At 45.9% G+C, this 6,391-nt stretch overlaps 1 non-coding gene across 1 annotated transcript; it reads right to left on the bottom strand.

The window, feature by feature from the left end:
- Nucleotides 1-258: 258 nt before the first annotated feature.
- On the bottom strand, nucleotides 259-332 carry TRNAM-CAU (transfer RNA methionine (anticodon CAU)). The gene has a single exon. It is a non-coding gene; the product is annotated as a tRNA-Met (tRNA).
- Nucleotides 333-6,391: the final 6,059 nt, after the last annotated feature.

Below are 6,391 nucleotides of genomic sequence, written 5' to 3' on the forward strand. Positions count from 1 at the left end.
GGAAATGGTTGAGTCCTCCTTTCCACCCCCTACTTACCCGATTGAATGGATCCCGATAGAGAATCGGGAGATTCACCTGGGAAGGAGAAAAAGGAGAATGAGGGGGGAAAATTTGGGATTATCCGGTTTATGTTGTGGATGAATACCCGCCGGTACGTGGTCAAATAGTTGGAATAAAAATACGGGAACAGGGTGGACTATTGCTTTATCCCCCTATCACCTATTGCTTTATCACCCTATCACCAAGTTAATTTTCGTTTGCGGAGACGGGATTCGAACCCGTGACCTCAAGGTTATGAGCCTTGCGAGCTACCAAGCTGCTCTACCCCGCGTGGTTGATTCCCTCGCTGTAATTATTATACAGTCTTCAAATAATTACATTGAACACGAGGGAATCTTGTGAATTTATGGAGATCGATTCTCCAACAATTCGTGTGGGAAAACCAATATTTATCTACCAACTCGATTTTATTACTCCAGGCAGCAAACAAGCGTGTGCCATTTCGCGTGGTACGTGTCTGGATGAACCAAAGTCTCGATAATTGGATCTGGGGCGTCCGGTTAGGGAGCATCGGTTACGAAGACGGGTGGGTGCACTGTTACGTGGTGGAGATTGGAACGCCTCAGAAACCTCTAATTTTTCTTGTATTGATAAACCCCCCCTCATTCTCTGTTTCAGGGATTGACGTATGAGATAATATTTCCTCACCAGTTTTTGTTTCTTCTTCTCTTTCTCAATGAGACTCCTCTTTGCCGTAATTTCCTAGTCGGCGATATTGGAATGTTATTATAGAATGGATGGAATTTGGGATAGAGTCCAATTGAAGTGCTATGATTTGCCACCCATCCGTGCTATCTATCCATCAGAGACAGATTTTAATCGTGGATAAGTTGGGCTTACCACTGGCTCGAATGCCAAAGGTAAGCCCAATGCGATACATGCTTTTAGCTTTTATTGAGGCGAAACACAGAGCTACCCAAATTTACCCGATGTGGATGCTATTGAGAAAGCTGCATAGGTAAATATATAACCTACGGAGAAGTGGGCTAGTCCCACTAATCGTGCTTGAACGATAGAAAGAGCGACTGGTTTGTCTTTCCAGCGAATCAGATTGGCCAAAGGTGTGCGTTCATGAGCCCGAGCCAGAGTTTCAATAAGTTCTTGCCAATAACCGCGCCAGGAGATGGGAAACGTGAATCCAGTAGCCCGAACGAGATGTCCAAACGAAAACATCCATGCCCAGACGGATAAACTGTTCATACCGAAAGGATTGTAACCGTTAATGAGTTGTGAAGAATTCAGCCGTAGATAATCCCTCAACCATCCCATCAAGTAAGTAGAGGATTCATTGAATTGAGCTACATTTCCCTGCCACAGGGTAATATGCTTCCGGTGCCAGTAAAAGGTGACCCATCCAATTGTATTCGACATCCGGAAAACTGCCAGATAAAATGCATCCCAGGCCGAGATGTCACAGGTACCACCTCTACCTGGACCGTCGCAAGGAAAACTATAACCAAATTCTTTCTTATCCGGCATCAGCTTGGAGCCGCGCGCATCTAATGCACCCTTCACTAGAATCGGTGTAGTTGTATGTGGACCTGGAGCAATAGCATGATGAACTAAGAAATCCCCGGGTCCAATGGTTAGGAATAATGAGTTGCTATTATTATTAATGGCGTCTAACCAACCGGGTAGCCACAAGCTCTGACCAGCATTGAATGCTGGACTGTCTGTCGAGGAGAGAAGTACGTCGAAACCATACAAAGATTTACCGTGAGCGGATTGTATCCGTTGAGCAAATACAGGTTCAATAAGAATTTGCTTCTCTGGGGTTCCAAAGGCTAACGTGACGTCGTTATGGACATAGAGACCCAAAGTATGGAACCCTAGGAATAAACTAGCCCGACTCAAATGGGCTATTATTGCTTCTTTATGCTCCAACATCCTTGCCAACACGTTATCCTTATTTTGTTCCGGATCATAATCCCGTATAAAGAATATGGCTCCGTGGGCGAACGCCCCTGTCATAATAAAACCAGCGATGTACTGGTGATGGGTGTATAGCGCGGCCTGGGTCGTATAATCCTGTGCTATAAAAGCATAAGCGGGTAAGGAATACATATGTTGTGCCACTAGGGAAGTAATGACTCCTAAAGCAGCTAAAGCGAGTCCTAATTGGAAATGTAGGGAGTTATTGATTGTGTCGTAGAGTCCCCTATGTCCACGTCCCAACCTGCCTCCTGGAGGAATATGAGCTTCCAGAATCTCTTTTATACTATGTCCGATGCCGTAGTTAGTCCTGTACATGTGGCCGGCAATGATAAACACAACCGCAATTGCCAGATGATGATGAGCGATATCAGTTAACCACAAACTCTGAGTTTGTGGATGAAATCCCCCCGGAAAGGTTGAAATGGCAGTTCCTGCTCCCTGAGCACTATTGAACGAGTGATTAGCGGAGTCGGGACTTTGTGCATAAACACTCCATTGACCCGAAAAGAATGGTCCCAAACCTTGGGGGTGTGGTAGTGCAGTTAGTAAATTACCCCATCTCACATGTTCGCCTCTAGATTCAGGAATAGCGACGTGAATCAGGTGGCCTGTCCAAGCTAGAGAGCTTATTCCGAAGAGTCCTGATAAGTGATGATTGAGACGAGATTCAGCATTTTTGAACCAAGAAATACCCGGTTTCCATTTGGGTTGTAGATGCAACCAACCCGCTACCAGGAACAAGGCGGAAACAGCTAGTAAGGAGATAGCTCCGGTATATAGATCTTGATTGTCGCGTAAACCGATAGTGTACCGCCACTGATAAACACCAGGATAAGCAATATTAACCGGACCCGGAGCTCCCCCTCGGGTATAAGCCTCGACGGCTGGTTGACCAAAATGAGGATCCCGAATGGCATGAGCGATTGGTCTTACCTGTAATGGGTTTTGCACCCATGCCTCGAAGTTACCCTGCCAAGCTACATGGAATAGATTCCCAGAAGTCCAGAGAAGAATTATAGCTAATTGACCAGAATGGGAAGCAAATATTTTCTGGTAGAGACGTTCCTCGGTAATATTGTCATGACTCTCGAAGTCATGCGCAGTGGCTATACCGAACCAGATACGACGAGTAGTTGGGTCTTGGGATAGACCCTGGCTGAACTTTGGAAATCTTGATGCCGTAATGCTTTTCGAATCCTCCTAGCCATTATCCTACTGCAATGATTCTCGCTAGGAAGAATGCCCATGTTGTGGCGATTCCACCCAGAAGGTAATGAGCCACCCCTACGGCACGTCCCTGTACAATACTCAGAGCCCTGGGCTGGATAGCAGGAGCAACTTTCAATTTATTATGGGCCCGAACAGTAGATTCGATGAGTTCTTGCCGATATCCACGGCCACTGAACAGGAACGTCAGACTAAAAGCCCAAACAAAATGAGCACCCGAGAATAAAAGACCATATGCGGATAATGAAGAACCATACGATTGAATGACTTGGGAAGCCTGTGCCCATAGGAAATCACGGAGCCATCCATTAATGGTTGTTGAACTCTGCGCGAAGTTTCCTCCAGTGATATGGCTCACTACTCCCTGGTCACTTATACTACCCCGTACGTCAGATTGCATCTTCCAACTGAAATGAAATATAACTACTGAGATGGAATTATACATCCAGAACAAACCTGAGAAGACATGATCCCAAGCAGATACCTGGCAGGTACCTCCTCTACCGGGGCCATCACGAGGGAAACGAAAACCAAGATTCGCTTTGTCGGGTATTAGGCGGGAGCTCCTCGCAAACGGGACACCTTTTGGTGATATTAATACAGTAACATGAATCGTAAAGGCATGGATGTGATGCACCAAAAAATCGGCAGTACCTAATGGGATTGGTGACAAAGCAACTTTACCACCTACTGCTACTAAGTCTCCACCCCCCCAGGTCAAACTGGTACCTGCTGTTGCATTAGGTGCCGTTAAGTCAGGAGCAGAAGCATGAATGTTTTGGACCCACTGAGCAAATATGGGTTGTAATTAAATAGCAGTATCTGAAAACGTATCTTGGGGACGTCCCAACGCACTCGTAGTATCGTTATGAATATACAATCCGAAACTATGGAAACCTAGAAAAATGCATACCCGGTTAAGATGTGAAATTATTGCATCACGATGCCGAATGACACGATCCAATAGGTTGTTGTATTGAGTAGTCGGATCATAATCTCTCACCATAAAAATAGCTGCGTGTGCCGCCGCGCCTACCACTAGGAAACCACCAATCCACATGTGATGCGTAAACAGGGATGGCTGCGTAGCATAATCAGTAGCTAGGTATGGATAGGGAGGCATAGCATACATATGATGGGCCACTACAATTGTTAGGGAACCCAACATAGCAAGATTAATAGCTAATTGAGCATGCCATGAAGTAGTTAGGATCTCGTAAAGACCCTTGTGACCCTCACCCGTGAAGGGACCTTTATGAGCTTCCAGAATCTCTTTCGTACTATGCCCGATACCCCAATTGGTTCGATACATGTGACCAGCTATCAGGAAAAGAACTGCAATAGCTAGATGGTGATGCGCAGTATCGGTCAACCACAATCCCCCTGTGGCTGGATTCAATCCCCCACGGAAGGTTAAGAAATCTGAGTATTGTAACCAGTCGAGGGTAAAGAATGGAGTTAATCCCTTTGCGAAACTGGGATACATCTGAGCCAAAAGGTCACGATTCAAAATGGATTCATGAGGAAGAGGTATCTCCTTAGGATCGATTCCCGCGTCTAATAGTTGGTTAATGGGTAGCGAGACGTGTACCTGGTGTCCCGCCCACGCCAAGGAACCCAATCCCAAGAGGCCTGCTAGGTGGTGGTTCAACATGGATTCCACGTCCTGGAACCAAGCCAATTTTGGAGCAGCCTTGTGATAGTGGAACCAACCAGCGAAGAACATCAATCCTGCAAAGATTAAGGCACCGATAGCGGTGCAATAGAGTTGTAACTCACTAGTTATTCCAGAAGACCGCCATATTTGAAAAAATCCGGACGTTATCTGTATTCCCTGGAATCCCCCACCTACATCTCCATTAAGTATCTCTTGACCAACTATTGGCCAAACTACCTGGGCGCTAGGCTTAACATGAGTGGGATCACTTAGCCACGCCTCGTAATTAGAGAAGCGAGCCCCGTGAAAATACATACCACTCAGCCAGATAAGAATAATAGCTAATTGACCAAAATGGGCGCTGAATGTTTTACGGGATATATCTTCTGAATCATTTGTGTGACTATCAGAATCATGAGCATCAGCATGTAGATTCCAAATCCAAGTGGTACTACTGGGACCCTTAGCTAAAGTTCTCGAGAAATGTCCAGGTTGAGCCCATTTTTCGAAAGAAGTTCTCACGGGATCCTTTTCCACCATAATCTTGACTTCTGGTTCCGGTGAACGAATAGTCATCGAGATTCTCCTCTCTTCGGACAGGGGATAGCAACGACCTACCAGCGGGGGATACGAAACTTCTAAGAGATGGAATTCGTATGTAAGGTATTCTTCTCCCTGAGTTTGGAACTGGAACAGCTGTAATAGAAGAGTTATCCGAGGCAGGCATTTAATCTTATTATTACACAACTTATTAGTGCTTTATGGACCTTGTATAGAGAGATTCTTATACGTTTCAGTAGGGGGGGGGTTACATATTACCAGATGGCAATCGGTAGGAGGAGAAGTCTTCTCCTTCCTGGTATCCCAGGGGGGGGGGGGGGGTAGAAAATGTAAAGGAATTTCTTTCAATTGTCTGGTCCCCATATCACTGCTACCCCGGCGTCACCCCCCTCTCTCATCACCTGGAACGTTTCGTAATCCTCAACCAATTTTGTGCTTCGATATAATTGCTTGGAGGAAGTGCTATTGCTTGTTTCCGACACTCAGCGGCTTGATCAAACCAAGATTCCGAAGCCTCCGGGTCTCCCTGTTGAATGGCCTGCTCCCCCCGGTCGGGATGGATAGATCCCTTCGAGATATCCTCCCTCAGAACCGGACTTGAGAGTTTCCTACCTCATGCGGCTCGAATGACTACTCAGTAGCTTATTCTCTATCTGATCCAAGAGAAGAGAGAGATTTACTTGGCCCCCTCCCCCGTTAGTCTAGAGAAGAATCAAGAGTAGTTACTGGGAATGGTTTCCAATCCTATCGATGCGAGATAGAATCTTTTCCATACTCCTAATTCGTGGAGGAGGGTAATAATCTCCCCCGGAACTAATTCCCCTACTTCTAAAAATAGATCCGCTGAAATGTTTCCTTTGGGATTTGATACTACACCATAGCTCGATATTCCTTTCCAAATCGATTCTATTACAGGAATCGATTGTAGAACCCCCCGAGTGAGCAAATCT

This window comes from Dipteris shenzhenensis, unplaced genomic scaffold (genome assembly GCF_047967505.1).
Source record: "Dipteris shenzhenensis isolate YYH24624 ecotype China unplaced genomic scaffold, Dip_SZ_1.0 scaf0256, whole genome shotgun sequence".
NCBI lineage: Eukaryota > Viridiplantae > Streptophyta > Polypodiopsida > Gleicheniales > Dipteridaceae > Dipteris > Dipteris shenzhenensis.